The following is a 17,968-nucleotide window of genomic DNA, read 5'->3' as shown; positions in this document are numbered from 1 at the left end:
TCCTCCTACCCCCTCCTCCTCTCCACCTCCTCACCACACCTCCCTACCCCCTCCTCCCTCCTCCTCCTCTCACCAACTCCTCCCTACCCCCTCCTCCTCCTCCTCCTCTCACCACCTCCTCCTACACCTCCCCTTCCTCCACTCTCTCCCCCTCCTCTCACCTCCCTCCCCTCCCCTGTCCGAGCCCTCATCCCCGCTCCAATCCCTCTTTCTGCCCCGGGGGCCCGGGCCTCGGGACCTGGATGAACGCGTTCCCTCGGCCGTCACCCTGATGCCATTGGCCGAGGCGAACACCCGCATAGACATGGCCCAGCCGAGTCCAGCACCTGGTCAACTCGAGGTCCGCAGCCGCTGTTCGGCCGCAGGCCACAAAGCACCCGAGCCCAGCACCGGCGATGGCTCCACGGAGCTCCGTGCCACCCCACGCACTGACATGGCCCCGCCCTCCCGAGCTGGGTTGAAGAGCGCCGATTGCGGCTGAGAGAGATGGCCGGTGGGCCCAGTTGCCGGGGTAACCCTTCCCGCTCTCCAAGCCCCGCCCGAGATCAGCATGCCCGAAAGCCCCGCCCCACCCCAGCCGAGCGGGAAACAGAGAGAGATGCCGCATCTCAGCTGCTCCTGCTGCACGCGCACCCTTTACTAAGGTAGCGGCGCTCGGCTGAGGCCCGCCCCTCCAGCCTTCACAAAGATGGTGGCGATCGGGGGCCGCTTGTTGACTGGGGCCGGGAGGTGCCTAGCTCGGGCATGGTTGCGGAGGAGAGGCCGAGGCTTCGAGGCCTACCTGGAAAAACGGGGAAAGGTAGGAAAATTAATGAGATTAGATAAGTTAATTAATTTCTAAATCTTTTTTTTTAAACAATATGTGTTTTAAAAAGCAACGTTTTTTTGAAAGACGCAGAAAGCGGGAAATAGAAAGGAAAAGTTTGGAATCAAGATGGCGGTGACTCACCTCGGTTCAGAACAATAAGGCCCGCCCACACTGCACCGATTGGTCGACCGTCAGGTCACCAAAGCGTAGGATTGGTCAATCGTCCCATCACTCGACCATAGGAGGGCCCGGCCGCACGCGCCAGCAACCCAGCATACGATTGGTCGACCTCAAGGTCACTTTGTCGCTAATGAGCGGATAATGAGATGCTAATGAGCGGAATGTTGAAGGTTTTTCGGATACCGCGGGCGCGATTTTCGTCCGGCCAAAACGTAAATACGCTTACCAGCATTTCGGAAAGGTGAGCTTTCTTTCGACGTAACGCACGCGTAGGTACGCTCTGTAACTTTCGAGCGCATAGCGGACAGACGCACACCCGAGGACAGACAGACAGAAGGACAGACAGATAGACAGACAGACAGATAGACAGAAGTATCCGTTTATATATATAGATGATTTAGACTCAGAAATCGGAGATCTAGAGTCGAAATTTGCTGATTGGCATATAGGAACAGGAGGAGGCCATTCAGCCCCTCACGCCTGTTCGCCATTGAATGAGATCATGGCTGATCTGTATCTCAACCCCTCTACCAACCTTGTTCCCGTGACCCTTAATAACTTTGCCGAACAAAAATCGATCAATTTGATACCAAATTGGGGTGAGGTGGGGCGGGGGGGTGGTAGAGCTTATAGTGTGGGGAGCTACACCAAAACACAGGAAGATATAAACAGGCTTGCAGAATGGGCAGATAAATGGAGGTGGCTAGACTCTCTCTTGTTGGAAATGGTCATTGCCTGGCACTTGTGAGTTGCGAATGTTACTAGCCACTTATCAGCCGAAGCCTGAATGCTGTCCAGGTCTTGCTGCATGCGGGCAAGGACTACTTCATTGCCTGAAGAGCAATTGGTGTAAGACAAGCCCGAATTCAAAGTTTGAAGAGCGCAACCAGATCGGACGCACCCGCCCAGGGAGGGAGGGATTGAAAGTTTGAATAATGCAACCAAATTTGATGCACCTGCCCATTGAGGGGAGGTGGGTGTTGGGTGGTAGGTTTGAAGAATGCAGTCCCATTGCATGTCAAGGGGAGGTGGCTAGGCTCTCTCTCTTGTTGGAGCTGGTCATTGTCTGGCACTTGTCAATTATCAGCCCAATCCTGAATGTTGTCCGGGTCTTGCTGCAGGCGGGCAGGGACTGCTTCGTTATCTGAGGAGTAATCGGTGTACTCTTTTGATTGGGTACTTAAACAAAATGTCTGTAAATTAATAAAATTTTAAATAAAACTTAACAAATTAAATTAAAATTTGATTGTCCGGGTTGATAATGCACTCCAGTCCCACGGTGCCCACCGGTCGCGGAATGCCTCAAGCGTGCCGGCGGACACCGCCTGCTCCATCTCCAGGGGGAGTAATTGGTGTAAGGCAAGCCCGAGTTCAAAGCTTAGTTCGCATGGTTAATGTCATGGATGCACCCGCCTCGGGAGGTTGAAGGTTTGAAGAATTCAACAAATGGGATGCATATGCCTAGGGAGGGTGGGATTGAAGGTTTGAAGAATGTAATTAAATTGGATGCAACCGCCTCGGGAGAGGGAGGGGTTGAAGGTTTGAAGAATGCAAGCAAATCTTTTCACGCTCACACTCACACAGAAAGAGTCGCAGGTGGCACTTGGCCACGCGCCGGGTCCCGGTGGAGGAGTTACCTCTGGACCGTCCGCCTTGAGCTTACAAAAGGCGTGGCCGCCGCCACCGCTCGGCAGCTGGACTCGGCGCGGTGAGGAGTGCGGAGCAGCCGGAGGAGGGGACGGAGCGCGGAGCAGCCGGAGGAGGGGAGGAGCGCGGAGCAGTCGGAGGAGGGGAGGAGCGCGGAGCAGCCGGAGGGGAGGAGCGCAGAGCAGCCGGAGGGGAGGAGCGCGGAGCAGCCGGAGGAGGGGGGAGGAGGCGCTGAGTGAGCGAAAAAATAAAATGGCTTCGGGCGAACAGACCAAAGGCCCGGCCCAAGGCCGCAAGGCCAGGAAGAGGAGGAGCCGCCCAAGGCGCGGCCGGCGGGCGGGCCCACAGTGTCGGTCCACATCCTGCAGGTGGTGGCGGCTTCCAGGGAGCAGCGCGGCCTGTCGCTGGCCGCCATCAAGCAGGCTCTGTCGGCCGTCGGCTACGACATGCCGCGCATCAACTCGCGGGTGAACCAGGTGGTGCAGAGCCTGGTGACCGAGGGCTCGCTGGTGCAGCCGACCGGCCAAGAATAAGCCCAGGGGGCGGAGGAGGAAGGAGGCCGGGGGCGGTGATCCTGCTGCTGCTGCCACCCGCCGGAGAAAGGCCGAGAAGAGGGCGGGTGGGTGGGGTCCGCAAGGCGGCGAAGCCCATCGGGTGACCCGGGAGCTGTCGGGGGCCCCAGGTCCCCTCCAGGGGCAGGAAGCCTGGGAGCTGCCGGGGGCCCCAGGTCCCCTGCAGGGGCAGGAAGCCCGGGAGCTGTCGGGGGTCCCAGGACCCCTCCAGGGGCAGGAAGCCCGGGAGCTGTCGGGGGCCCCAGGTCCCCTCCAGGGGCAGGAAGCCCGGGAGCTGTCGGGGGCCCCAGGTCCCCTCCAGGGGCAGGAAGCCCGGGAGCTGCCGGGGGCCCCAGGTCACCTCCAGGGGCAGGAAGCCCAGGAGCTGCCGAGAGCCCCAGGTCCCCTCAAGGGGCAGGAAGCCCGGGAGCTGCCGAGAGCCCCAGGTCCCCTCCAGGGGCAGGAAAGCCGGGAGCTGCCGAGAGCCTCTGGTCCCCTCCAGGGGCAGGAAGCCCAGGAGCTGCCGGGGGCCCCAGGTCCCCTCCAGGGGCAGGAAGCCCAGGAGCTGCCGGGGGCCCCAGGTCCCCTCCAGGGGCAGGAAGCCCAGGAGCTGCCGAGAGCCCCAAGTCCCCTCCAGGTGCAGGAAGCCCGGGAGCTGCCGAGATCCCCAGGTCCCCTCCAGGTGCAGGAAGCCCGGGAGCTGTCTGGGGCCCCAGGTCCCCTCCAGGGGCAGGAAGCCCAGGAGCAGTCGGGGGCCCCAGGTCCCCTCCAGGGGCAGGAAGCCCGGGAGCTGTCGGGAGCCCCAGGTCCCCTGCAGGGGCAGGAAGCCCGGGAGCTGTCGGGGGCCCCAGGTCCCCTCCAGGGGCAGGAAGCCCGGGAGCTGTCTGGGGCCCCAGGTCCCCTCCAGGGGCAGGAAGCCCAGGAGCAGTCGGGGGCCCCAGGTCCCCTCTAGGGGCAGGAAGCCCGGGAGCTGTCGGGAGCCCCAGGTCCCCTCCAGGGGCAGGAAGCCCAGGAGCTGTCGGGAGTCCCAGGTCCCCTCCAGGGGCAGGAAGCCCGGGAGCTGTCGGGAGCCCCAGGTCCCCTCCAGGGGCAGGAAGCCCAGGAGCTGCCGGGGGCCCCAGGTCCCCTCCAGGGGCAGGAAGCCCGGGAGCTGCCGGGGACCCCAGGTCCCCTCCAGGGGCAGGAAGAGCGGGAGCTGTCGGGGGCCCCAGGTCCCCTCCAGGGGCAGGAAGCCCAGGAGCTGCCGGGGGCCCCAGGTCCCCTCCAGGGGTGGAAGCCCAGGAGCTGCCGGGGGCCCCAGGTCCCCTCCAGGGGCAGGAAGCCCGGGAGCTGCCGGGGGCCCCAGGTCCCCTCCAGGGGCAGGAAGCCCGGGAGCTGCCGAGAGCCCCAGGTCCCCTCCAGGGGCAGGAAGCCCGGGAGCTGCCGAGAGCCCCAGGTCCCCTCCAAGGGCAGGAAGCCCAGGAGCTGCCGGGGGCCCCAGGTCCCCTCCAAGGGCAGGAAGCCCAGGAGCTGCCGGGGGCCCCAGGTCCCCTCCAGGGGCAGGAAGCCCAGGAGCTTCTGAGACCAGAATGCGGCAGCAGCCCCACGGGCGGCGGCCAGGGCTGAAAACCCAAAACAGAAATACTACCCGTGTGAACCAAAGCAAAAGGCTCTTTTCAGAGCCAGCACACCCTTCAGATGAAAGAGGTTGTTCCAGAATTATACAATATAAATATCTTCATTTTTAAATCATTGCTGCGGCCGTTGTTTCTGTTCAACTTTCCCGATTGACATTTTGAAGATAAACCCGAGAATGTTCGAATGATCCTGGCAGTTGTCCTCCAGCTCTCGGGAGCCTTTGCAACCAGCTGCAGTCGTCGTGAAGCATCTTGCAGACTAGAATGATTGGGAGAAAAAATAATCATAGAAATTATTGGTATTCATTGGATTAAGAGTTGGAATTGTGTTGGTGTTTCTGCTCCATACGATCATCCATGTCGCCCTACTTTATCTCATGTCTCCAGCGTATTCTGCAGTGAGTGTCTCACTTCCTGACTCAAAGCCTTTCCACCATCTACAAGGCACAAGTCAGGAGTGTGATGGAATACTCTCCAGTGTGTACCAGCTACAAGATGCACTGCAGCAACTCGCCAAGACTTCTTCGGCAGCACCTCCCAAACCCGCCACCTCTACCACTTGGAAGGACAAGGGCAGCAGGCACATGGGAAGACCACCACCTCCAAGTTCCCCTCCAAGTCACACACACCATCCTGACTTAGAAATATATCGGCCGATCCTTCATCATCACTGGGTCAAAATCCTGGAACTCCCTCCCTAACAGCACTGTGGGAGCACCTTCACCACACGGACTGCAGCGGTTCAAGAAGGCGGCTCACCACCACCTTCTCCAGGGCAACTAGGGATGGGCAATAAATGCTGGCCTTGCCAGTGATGCCCACATCCCGAGAATCTTTTTAAATACCAAATAAATTGCCTCAGGTTAAGCATTTGTGTACTATGCCATAAGGGTTTTAGTAAATAGCTAATATTGCAGTGGCCTTTCTTAAACAGAAGCGATTAAGCGCATATTTTTTTTTTCAGACAATCCCTTTTGTAGTTCTGGGACCCGTCTAATTTGTATCTTATGGGGAGTTCCAGAATTGTTGTGGCTCGAATCAATTTATTTCGCATAAGACATTTACTGTGGACGTGTCACATGAGAGAATGAGATTTTATTTATATATATATAGCTTCGGGATTTTGCTCCAGCAAATTAAGGTTTCCCCATTCCTTGCATGGCAGCGGCTTCTGGCAAAAAAAACTTGATAGGTGACTGTGATTTGTGCAGACTGAACATGTGGTGTGTCAAGGATCAGCCAATTGGAATAGACAATTTGGCATCCTTCATTAGGATAAAGCTGGTTATATAAAGGAGGGGTTGCGGGCTCCATTTCGATGTTGCTTTGTGTTTTTATTAACCAGTCGAGGTGGAGAAGGAATTGAAGGGCTTACCATGCCGACTGCTGTTGCTGTTTCCACCAGTTCCACCACAGCCGGTGCCAAGGGCGCCGTCTCCAAGAAGGGCTCGAAGAAAACCGCCATGAAAATGACCAGGAGAGGGGACAGGAAGCACAGGAGGAGCAGGAAGCAGAGTTACAGCATCTACATCTACAAGGTGCTGAAGCATGTCCACCCCGACCCGACACCGGCATCTCCTCCAAGGCCATGAGTGTCATCAACTCGTTCCTCACCGACATCTGCGAGCGCATCGCCTGCGAGGCCTCCCACCTGATCCATTGCACCAAACACCAGACCATCTCCTCCCGGCCGGGAGATCCAGACCGCCGTCCACCTCCTGCTGCCCGGGGAACTGGCCAAGCACGGCATCTCGGAGGGGACCAAGGCGGTCACCAAATACACCAGCTCCAAGTAGAGTGCCCCTCCCAAAATAAAACCTGCAATTAAATCACCAAACGGCTCTTTAAAGAGCCACTTCACAAAGCCTTAAAACGGAGCTATAAAACAAAACCGAGACCCCTGAACAAATACTTCTGTTAGGCTGTATGTTAATGCAATGAATTGCCAAATTAATCGTCCAGTTCATCCATCTACATGTGGTGCATTCTATTTATGAAAGCTGTTTTAATTCGCATTTCTTTTGATTATAAGTCCCTGAAGAGATTGGGGAATTCACGGGGAAGGGGGCAATGGGCACTCAATAACTCCGAGAACAAGGATTTCGGTTTAAACCAAAGCTCTTCCCTGCCAGTTGAAGAATTTACTCGATATTGAAACCCAGGAGTACAGCGAAGATCAATGTTGCCGGACCACCAATATTGTGGAAAAAAGCGGGGTAAAATAGGAGGTAGCTCAAGCATTAATGTTCAGTGACGCCACATTTCAGTTTAGGAAGACTTTTGTTTTGTGCAGGGAAGGGGAGAACTTGGAGACAAGAAATCATTGAGACCGCGACTTGGAGTAGGAGATAAGATGGACACATTTTCCCAGATCAAGAAATCTGCACAACTCGCATTTACAAACGACATTTAAGGTCGAAACACGTCCCAAGACGTTTCACGGGGGAAAGAGATGAAGAGACGCTCAAGTCTTTACAGAGAGTTGAGCTAAAGATACATGAAAAAAACATAAGATTCAGAAGAACTTAATAATAACAATAATCAACTTTATTGTCATTGTTAGTGCACAAGTGCAGTACAATGAAATGTAGGCTTGCGGCTCCAGAGAGTGTACATTTAGATTAAGACATTTAACATTCAACATTCATTTGGCTTGTAATACATTAACATAAACATAATAAAGTGCATTGGCAGATGTGCAGGCTTTAGAGTTTATTTGTGGAGTTCAGTAGGATGACAGCCCTGGGAAAGAAGCTGTTCCTAAATCTGGTCGTACGGGTGCGAATGCATCTGTAGCGTCTCCCAGATGGCAGGAGGGCGAAAAGACTGGCTGGGGTGGGTAGGGTCTTTGATGATGGTCAGTGACCTCCGTAAAGAGCGAGAAAGAATGTCTCTGGTGATATATAATCGCTCTGAGGTGATACACGCTTTGGAAAGAAGGCGACTTTGTTTTGTGTTTTGTTAGTGGGCATTTTCAGGAGATGAGACCTTTGGCTGTGCAGTGTCTGGTTCGCCTGGTTAAATATCGCCGGCTGCTGGAAACTCTTCATTCCCCAACACACACTCAGATAGAGAGAGAGAGAGAGAGAGAAGGTCCCAGCCCAAGCCATGGCCGACACTCTCCCTGCCAGGAACACCAGGAGGAAGACCAGGACTGTGCCCCCGGCCAGGAGACCCGGCACCACCGTGTCCAAGCAGATCCTGGAGGCGGTGGCGGCCACCAAGGAGTGCCGGGGGCTCTCGCTCTTACTCTCGGCTCTCAAGAAGGTCCTCTCGGGCCGCGGCTACGGCGTGGCCAGAAACAACTGACGGGTCCACCAGGTGGTCCAGAGCCTGGTGACCAAAGGCTCACTGCTGCAGCCCACCGGCACTGGCGCCTCGGGCTCCTTCAGGCTCAGCAAGAGGTGGGGTGACCGGGAGAAGGAGGAGAAACCCCAGAGGGAGCCTGCCGCCGCCGCCAGGGAAAGGAGGAGGAGGAGGAGGAGGGTGAAGCAAGGTGCGGTCAGGAAAGCGGCGCCCAGGAGCAGAGGCTCGCCCAGGAAGACCAAGAAACAGGGCGCCGCCAGGAAGGGTGCGAGGAGGGTCCCCGCCCGCAAACCCAAGGGGAGGAAGGCGGCCAGGGCCAAAGGGAAAGGCAAATGCCAGCGTGCAAAGCCGAGAAAGCTGGCCAAACAACCGGGGCAGGAAGCGGACCAAACCCCCAGCTCAGGAGGAGACCTCCCTCTCGGAGAAAGAAAGCCAAGTTTGCTCGAAGCAAGAGGACAGCTCCTAAAGGGGAGATGAATAGAAACATAGAAACATAGAAGATAGGAGCAGGAGTCGGCCATTCGGCCCCTCGAGCCTGCTCCACCATTCAATGCGATCATGGCTGATCATCCAAATTCAGTACCCTGTCCCTGCCTTCTCCCCATATCCCTTGATCCCTTTAGCCTTAAGAAATATATCCAACTCCTTCTTGAATATATTTAATGAATTGGCCTCAACTGCCTTCTGTGGTAGAGAATTCCACAGGTTCACCACTCTCTGGGTGAAGAAATTCCTCATTTCAGTCCTAAATGGCTTACCCCTTATCCTTAGACTGTGTCCCCAGGTTCTGGACTCCCCGACCATCGGAAACATCCTTCCTGCATCCAGTCTGTCCAGTCCTGTTAGAATTTTATAAGTTTCAATGAGATCCCCTCTCAATCTTCTAAACTCCAGCGAGTACAAGCCCAATCGACCCCATCTCCTCATACGTCATTCCTGCCATCCCAGGTATCAGCCTGAATACCTTAAATATCAAACGGCTCTTTTCAGAGCCACAAAACAGATTCACAAAGAGCCGGACCGGAGGGTTGGGTGTGTGAAAAAAAGGAAAATTGCAATTGACCCGATGGTATGTTACCAAAATCATCCTTATTGAAAAATAGAAAACGAATTATTTCCCCGTTACAATCCTGGAAATTATTAAAAATTCGATTGAGTTTTAATTCCTGAAGTATACCTTCCAGGAATAATATAATATATGAACCAATATTGGTTTTTAACTCCTATTTTAAAGGTGGTTAAATTGACAGCAGCAGAGCTGTGATAGATTGTAGGGCGGGAGAATCGGAAGACCAGGAGTCCTCAGCCTGGGCGTCACTTTCAACAGTCCTCGGCCAGCTCCGCAACGGCAGCTTTTGCCTCAAATTGTTCATTTTGTTATATTTCTCGTTCCAGCAATGAGACTATCTGAAAATTATAAATGGTTGAAATCAAATCCTGCCGTGCAGCTGATGATTGTTACTGCAAGTATTTATTGCAATGTGCATATCGTGAAACTATAAACGTATTTATGAACTCCTGCGGTTGTGGCGATGCCTTGTAGATAGCATTTAAATTCTGTTAGTTAGTGACACGATTTCGGTAGGTAAGTCGTCTTCGCCACTTGAATGTGTAAGAATCAACGTTGAAACAACAATAATGAGCTATTTTCGCTTCCATTGTGTGCTTCCGATACACTTTTAATAGCCGAGCTGAGATTGTCTTTGTCAAGACCACCAATTTACATTCTTTAACGTAAAAAAATGGATGGTATCGCAGAATATAACCTCCAGAACGCTGGCGAAATCCCTACAAAACGTGGTACTAAAATTCAGGCACCATAAACCAGGTGGCCCTAGTTATAAACAAATGGAATTTTAGAATGTGGTCTCCAGTGTACTGGTGAAATGTTGGGGACTTCCCAACATCCCAGGTAATAGGATTTGGTCACCAAGAACCAGTGTGTGATTGTGCGGACCCAGATCGATGAGTAGCCCCACAACCTATCAGCAAAATTCAACACAACGCTTGAGAATGGAAGTTGCAGGTGATCCTTTCAAATGTTTATTTTCAAAAGTACAGCTCCGCGACCATAACCGAAATTAATAGAACCTACGGGGTAAAGGCCACAAAATAGCATCGACATCTAAATGACATGACCTGCTGCAACAACGCATTGAAATGAAAATGCTGCTTATTGCCTGCTGGATCTTCTTGGGCACCGCGGCCGCAGATCTAATGTGCATGATCTCTGCCCAAACTTGCGGTAGGCAGCCCTCTGATTATCGCTATTGATAGGACGTGGCCTTCTCAAACATCCGCTCTCCTGTGAATTCAAAAACCCTCGGGGGTTTACAAGGTGTCCCTTGCCATGACTTGAATTTATATAGTGCCTTTCAAATCCTCTGGACATCCCAAAACACCTGACAACCTAAGATTACTCTTCAATGAAGGAACAGCCAATCTGTTTAAGGTGGTGTTGGCTGAGTTGTGAAATGTTGGTGACATAGGAACAGGAGTTGGCCATTCAGCCCTTCCAGTCTGCTCTGCCATTCAATTAGATCATGGCTGATCTGTACCTCAACTCCATGTACCCACCTTAGCTCCGTATCCCTTGATATTCTTACAAAGGTGGTTGGGACACGGAGACACCTTTTTCTTCTTCAATTACTGCCATGGGACTTATATCCACCCGAACTGAAGATTTCACCTGAATGACTGACTGTGTAAGGGTAAAGCGGGAGAGCTTCTTCTCCCCTCTGTTATAAAGGGTCGACGTCCGCCTTATTCCCTATCAATCACTCAGAGTCCTGCGAGGCCTCCCGCCTGATCCATTTCACCAAACGCCATGCCTGGAGATGTTGGTGTTCCACGTATATATGGAGTGTGAGAGGTTGCAGCCCCTCTTTCATTACCTGAAGGGGCTGCTCCTCGATTTTTGGTTGCACTTCAGTCCCACGCTCTTGATCTACGGTCACCCGGTGCGGAGGGGAGCGGGCAGGTTGGAGGACCTCCTTGTAGGCCTGCTCCTGGGCCTGGCTAAAAAAGCCATCAATTGGTCCAGGCAGCGGGCGGTCGAGGAGGTCGTCCAGCCAGATTGCCTGCCTCTCTTCCGCGGCCATGTTCGCACCCGGGTGGCCCTGGAGATGGAGCACGCGGTGTCCGCCGGCACGCTTGCGTACTTCCATGACTGGTGGGCACCACGGGGACTGGAGTGCATCATCAACCCGATGATTATTATTCAATCCCACAGATGCAATGATTTTAACAATAATGATTATTATTCAATCCCACAGATGCAATGATTTAAACAATAATGATTATTATTCAAATCCCACAGATGCAATGATTTAAACAATAATGATTATTATTCAGTCCCACAGATGCAATGATTTTAATAACTGGTTAATAATCAGTCCCACAGAGGGCCATCACTTTAACAAAAACGAGTCTGATTCACAGACGAGCTCTTATTCTATAAGCCGCCTTTTTCGTTGGTGTCCGAGGTTGGAGCGGTTTGAAAAACACGCCAATCAGAGGCAGAGATTTGCCGGGTTTTCAGCCAATCAGAAGGCGCGGCTGGGCTGGGCTGGGCGGGGCCGGCGGCTGCTATAAAAGCCGCAGCCCGGAGTGAGGAGGAGTAGTTGGAGAACAGAGTTAGAGAGGAATCCGCCCACCCACCCACCCACCCGGGGGAAGGACAGCCGCCGCCCGGAGCGGGGAGGAGCAGTTGGAGGACAGAGTTAGAGAGCAGTTCGCCCCCCCGGGGGAAGGACAGCCGCCGCCCGAGGAGAAGGGACAGCAGTCAGCCGGCACCTTGGGCAACAAGGGCTCGCGGGTGGGCGGGGCTATGACCTCACCCGCGCGGTGAGGTGGTTGAACGGCCGATCGGGAGCCACGTGACCCTGGAGCTGGCGGCGGCCTTTTAACACAGTGGGCGGGGCCCCGAGGCGTTGCGGGCTGCGATTGGTGAGCGCAGCTGTCAGTCTACGAGTCGCAGCCAATAGAAGCGACGGACTCCGTGAGGGACTTTAAGCGCGGGCTGTGTGGCCGCAGTGCGCATGGTCGGTACTGCTCGCAGTCCCCGGATGAGGCTCCGGTTTGAGGAAGGAGATAAAATGGCGGCGGGACTGAGGAGCGGCGGATGGTGCGGTGAGTGTGGATCAGAGAATCTCCGCCATTTACAGCAGCGCCGGGCAATCTCTGGGAACCTGGGGGCGAAGCGGGCGCGGGGCCCGGGGAGGGGGGTTGGAAGCGGGCGCCGGGGGGTGGTGGAGGAAGCGGGCACCTGGTTGGGGGGGAGCGGGCTGTGGGGGGTGATTCTTTGGGTGGGGTGGGGGGGAGCGGGCTGTGGGGGGTGGTGGAGGAAGCGGGCACCTGGGTGGAGTGGAGCGGGCTGTGGGGGGCTGATTCTTTGGGTGGTGGGTGGGGTGCTTGGGTTGATGTGCGCTGCCTGCGTTTGTCTTCCGCTTGATCCCGCGAGGAGACTCGGTGTTCGGTGCCTTCCCGGATGCTTCTCCTCCACTTTGTGCAGTCTTGGGTCAGGGATTCCCAGGTGTCGGTGGGGATGTTACACTTTTTCAAGGAGGCTTTGAGGGTGTCCTTGAAGCGTTTCCTCTGCCCACCTGTGGCTCTCTTGCTGTGTCGGAGCTCTGAGTAGAGCGCTTGTTTTGGGAGTCTCGTATCGGGCATGTGGACAATGTGACCCGTCCATCGGAGCTGATCGAGCGTGGTCAAAGCTTCGATGTTGGCCTGAGCGAGAACACTGACGTTGGTGCACCTATCCTGCCAATGGATTTGCAGGATCTTTCAGAGGCAGTGTTGGTGGTACCTCTCCAGTGCTTTGAGGTGCCTGCTGTACATGGTCAATGTCTGAGGCATACAGCAGGGCGGGTATCACTGCTGCTCTGTAGACTATGAGCTTAGTGCCGGGTTTGAGGTCCTGGTCTTCAAACACTCTCTTCCTCAGGTGACCGAAGGCTGCACTGGCACTCGGAAGGCGGTGTTGGACTTCGTCATCGACGTCTATCCTTGTTGACGGTAGGCTCCCGAGGTATGGAAAGTGGTCCACGTTGTGAGACTATGCCCCGAGACTATGCCCCCTAGTTCTAGACACTCCAGCCAGGGGAAACAACCTCTCAGCATCTACCCTGTCAATCCCCTTCAGAATCTTACATGTTTCAATGAGATCACCTCTCATTCTTCTAAACTCCAGAGAGTATTGGCCCATTCTACACAATCTCTCCTCATAGGACAGCCCTCTCATCCCAGGAATCAATCTAGTGAACCTTCGTTGCACCGCCTCCAAGGCAAGTATATCTTTCCTTAGATAAGGAGACTAAAACTGTGCACAGTACTCCAGGTGTGGTCTGACCAAGGCCCTGTACAATTGTAGCAAGACTTCCTTACTCTTATACTCCAACCCCCTTGCAATAAACGCCAATATGTCACTTGCCTTCCTTATTGCTTGCTGTACCTGCATGCTAGCTTTCTGTGTTTCTTGCACGAGGACACCCAAATCTTTCTGAACACCAACATTTGAAAGTTTCTCACCATTTTAAAAAATATTCTGTTTTTCTATTCTTCCTACCAAAGTGAATAACCTCACATTTCCCCACATTACACTCCATCTGCCACCTTGCTGCCCACTCAGTCTTATCTATACCCCTTTGCAGAGTCTTTGTGTTCTCCTCACCGCTTACCGTCCCACCTAGATTTGTATCGTCAGCAAACTTGGATATAGTGGTTAGCACGGTGGCATAGTGGTTAGCACTGTTGCCTCACAGCGCCAGGGACCCGGGTTCGAATCCGGCCTCGGGTGACTGTGTGTGGAGTTTGCACATTCTCCCCGTGTTTGCGTGGGTTTTCTCCGGGTGCTCCGGTTTCCTCCCACAGTCCAAAGATGTGCAGGTTAGGTTGATTGGCTATGATAAAAATTGACCCTTAGTATTAGGGGGATTAAATACATGGGGATCGGGTGGGATGTGTGTTGGTGTAGGGGTTCCGGGGATTGGGAGGGATATGTGTCGGTGCAGGCTCGATGGGCCGAAATGGCCTCTATCTGTACTGAGGTTTCTGTGATTTCTGTGATTACACATTGTCACTTCATCTAGGTCATTAATATAGATAGATTGTAAATAGCTGAGGCCCCAACACTGATCCTTGTGGCACCCCACTAGTTACAGCCTGCCAACCTGAAAAAGATCTGTTTATCCCTACTCTGTTTTCTGTCTGGTAACCAATCCTTGATCCATGCTACTGTATTACCCCAACCCCATGAGCCCTAATCTTGTGCAATAACCTTTTATGTGACACCTTATCGACTGCCTTTTGGAAATCTAAATATACTACATCCACTGGTTCCCCTTTATCTACCCTGCTAGTTACATCCTCAAAAAACTCCAAAAATTTGATAAACACGATTTCCCTTTCATAAAACCATGTTGACTCTGCCTAATCATGTTATGATTTTTCGAAGTGCCCTGATACCACTTCCTTAACAATGGATTTCAGTGTTTTCCGAATGACTGATGTCGGGCTAACTGGCCTGTCGTTCCCTGTTTTTCCTCTTCCCTCCTTTCTTGAATAGCGGTGTTACATTTGCGACCTTCCAATCTGCTGGGACCATTCCAGAATCTAGGGAATTTTGGAAGATCAAAACCAATGTATCCACTATCTCTTCAGCCACCTCTTTTACAACCCTAGGATGTAGGCCGTCAGGTCCAGGGAATTTGTCAGTTTTCAGTCCTATTGGTTTCTCAAGTACTTTTTCGCTACTCATATTAATTACGTTAAGTTCCTCACCCTCATTAGACCCTTGGTTCCCCACCATTTTTGATATGCTTTTTGTGTCTTCTACTGTGAAGACAGATACAAAATATTTGTTTAACGTTTCTGCCATTTCCTTATTCCCCATAATAATTTCTCCTGTCTCCGCCTCTAAGGGACCAATGTTTACTTTTGCTACTGTCTTCCTTCCTACATACTTGTAGCAAACCTTACAATCTGCTTTTAGATTTCTTGCTCGTTTTCTGTCATTGCATTTTTTCCCTTTAATCAATTTTTGGTCACTCTTTGCTGGTTTCTGAAACTCTCTCAATCCTCAGGCTTACTATTATTCTTTGCAACATTATAAGCTTCTGTCAATCTAATGCTATCCTTACCTTCTTTAGTTAGCCATGGTTGGATCACTTCCTGTGGAGTTTTTGTTTCTCAATGGATTGTATTTTAGTTGAGAATTATGAAATATTTCTTTAAATGCTAGCCACTGCTTATCTACCGCCATACCTTTTAATCTATTTTTCCAACCTACCTCAGCCAACTCGCCCCTCACACCTATGTAATTGGCTTTATTTAAGTTTAAGACACTAGTTTTGGACTTAGGCAAGTCACTCTCTCTCAAAATTAATGTGAAGTTCTAACATATTATGATCACTCTGCCCCAGTGGATCCTTTACTATGAGATTGCTAATTAACCCTGTCGTATTACACAATAAAAGTTCTAACATTGTTGGTTCCATGACATTTTGTTCCAGGAAACTGTCCCGAATGGATTCCATGAACTTGTCCTGCAGACTCTTGCTCCACAGCCCTGTAGGTTCCGGCTCTTCAAGTGTACACCCAAGTACTTTTTAAATGTGCTGAGGGTCTCTGCCTCTACCACCCTTTCAGGCAGTGAGTTCCAGACCCCTACCACCCTCTGGGTGAAAAAAATTACATCTGCTCTGCACCCTCCAGTGGATGGACTGGGAGAAAGGTCTTTACTAGCCGAGGCATAGAATGTAAGAGCTGGGAGGTAATGCGTGAACTGTAATGGCGAGACCGCAGCTAGAATACTGCGTGCAGTTCTGGTCACCACATTACAGGAAGGATGTGATTGCACCAGAGGGTGCAGAGGAGATTTATGGGGATTTTGCCTGGGCTGGGGAATTTTTGCTATGTGGAAAGATTGGATAGGCTGGGATTGTTTTCTTTGGAACAGAGAAGGCCAAGGGGAGACTCGATTTGAGGTGTATGAAATTATTAGGGGCCTAGATAGAGTGGATAGGAAGGACCTATTTCCCTTAGCAGAAGGGTCAATAATCAGGGGGGCACAGATTTAAAGCAGATGGTCAAAGGATTAGAGGGGTTTTTGAGGTGAGTTTTTTACACCCAGAGGGTGGTGGAGGTCTGGAACTCACTGCCTGAAAGGGTGGTCGAGGCAGAGAACCTCATCACGTTTAAAAACTGCTTGGATATGCACTTGAAGTGCCGTAAGCTACCAGGCTATGGACCAAGTGCTGGAAAGTGGGATTAGAGGGGATAGATCTTTGTCAGCCGACACGGACAAGATGGGCCAAATGGCAGCCTTCTGTGCAGTAAGTTTCTATGATTGTGTAACCCGGGGAGGATGGGTCCAGTGTGATCAGACAGTGTGTAACCCGGGGAGGATGGGCCCAGTGAGATCAGACAGAGTGTAACCCGGGGAGGATGGACCCAGTGAGATCAGACTGTGTTTCCTGGGAAAGATGGCCCCAGCTTCGGTTTGCCTAAAGCACAGGGAAATTGTACATTTCTATCCAGAACTTTGGTGATTTGCTGGAAGCCCAGCCGGGCGTAGCGGGGATCTGAGAAAAGGGACAACATCAGACAGAAGCACTCGGACTCAAACTTTTATTTTTATTAAGCTGAAGAAAAGTCGATATTACATTACTTCACACTATTCATGTTGTTGTTTTCAGTCCTGCTGTAATTAGATCTCCCGGTGAAAGACTGAGTGATTGACAAAGGTCCACAGCTGAGAGTAACCTGGGATTGTAGACTGAGGAACGACAGCAGGTGAACCAACACAGGATTGTGAGAGCACCAACTGGAGAGAACTCTTCCGATTCAAAGAGCTTCCAGAGATCGGCTGGGGAAAAAGGTCTGAGTCCCATTGACTCAGATACACACTGGTCCTGGAGATAGACTGGGGAGAAAGGTCAGAGAGCCCCATTGACTCAGATGATGTCCCCACACTATTACTGCAGATTTGTTTTTCCCAATCTATACATAGCTTAAAATCCCCCATGATTAATATATTACCCTTGCTACATGCACCTCTAGTTCCCTGATTTATACGCCGCCCTACATTACAACTACAGTTTGGAGGCCTATAAACACCTCCAACCAATGTTTTCTGCCCCTTGCTGTTTCTTGGCGCCACCCTGTGGTGATTATTCTTGTTTTATAAGAAGCATTGTGATTGGTTGCCTGTTTTCCTGCCTTGAGATATATGCTGTAAACTTATTGGTTAATTGATTCCGTGTGACCTGTGGTGGCCATCTTAAATTCAGTTTTCTACAGTTTGGTTGAGACTGGGTGCTCAACATGTACTGCTGGTTTTTTAAGGTTAATAAAGCCTAGCTTTTGAAAGGCAATCTATTCTTTATTTCACACCCAAACTGATTTTTTTACTTTATTTTCGGAGCTAAGATAATTTCTCTCTCATGTCTTTATCCCATCCTTTATCGACATGAGACCAAAACTGTGCCCGGTACTCCGGTGTTGTTTCACCAAAGCTCTGTACAATTGTAGCAAGACTTCCTCACTGTTGTATTCCAACCCCTTGTAATAAAGGCCAACATACCATCCGCCTGCCCAATTGCTCGCTGTACCTGCATGCTAACTTTGTCTCCTGTACGAGAACACCTAAATCTCTCTGAACACCAACATTTAATAATGTTTCACCATTTAAAAAAGGTTCTGTTTTTCTGTTCTTCCGACTAAAGTGAATACGCACACATTTCCCCACATTATATTCCACCTGTCACCTTACTGCCTGCACACTTAGACTGCCCATATCCCTTTGCAGGCTCTTTGTGTCCCCATAGCTTACTTTCCCACCTAGCTTTATCAGCAGC

The 17,968-nt window shown here is 52.0% G+C and overlaps 1 long non-coding RNA gene across 6 annotated transcripts in view; it reads left to right on the top strand.

The window, feature by feature from the left end:
* Window positions 1-11,770: 11,770 nt before the first annotated feature.
* The window catches only part of LOC147096927 (uncharacterized), a 29,805-nt gene continuing 23,607 nt past the window's right edge, over window positions 11,771-17,968 (top strand). For 2 of the 6 annotated variants that reach the window (XR_015074443.1, XR_015074441.1), the window contains exons 1-2: window positions 11,771-12,239; window positions 16,808-17,046. This is a non-coding gene — a long non-coding RNA (uncharacterized LOC147096927). Of the gene's footprint in view, window positions 12,240-13,056; window positions 17,047-17,968 lie in introns of all 6 variants that reach the window. The other 4 variants (XR_015074440.1, XR_015074445.1, XR_015074444.1 and 1 more) reach the window with 3 other exon arrangements.

This window comes from Somniosus microcephalus, chromosome 33 (assembly GCF_052327205.1).
Source record: "Somniosus microcephalus isolate GS21.2 chromosome 33, FLI_Smic_1.0, whole genome shotgun sequence".
NCBI classification, from domain to species: domain Eukaryota; kingdom Metazoa; phylum Chordata; class Chondrichthyes; order Squaliformes; family Somniosidae; genus Somniosus; species Somniosus microcephalus.
Note: the sequence above shows the minus strand (reverse complement) of the source record. Positions and strands in the feature narration are given on the sequence as shown.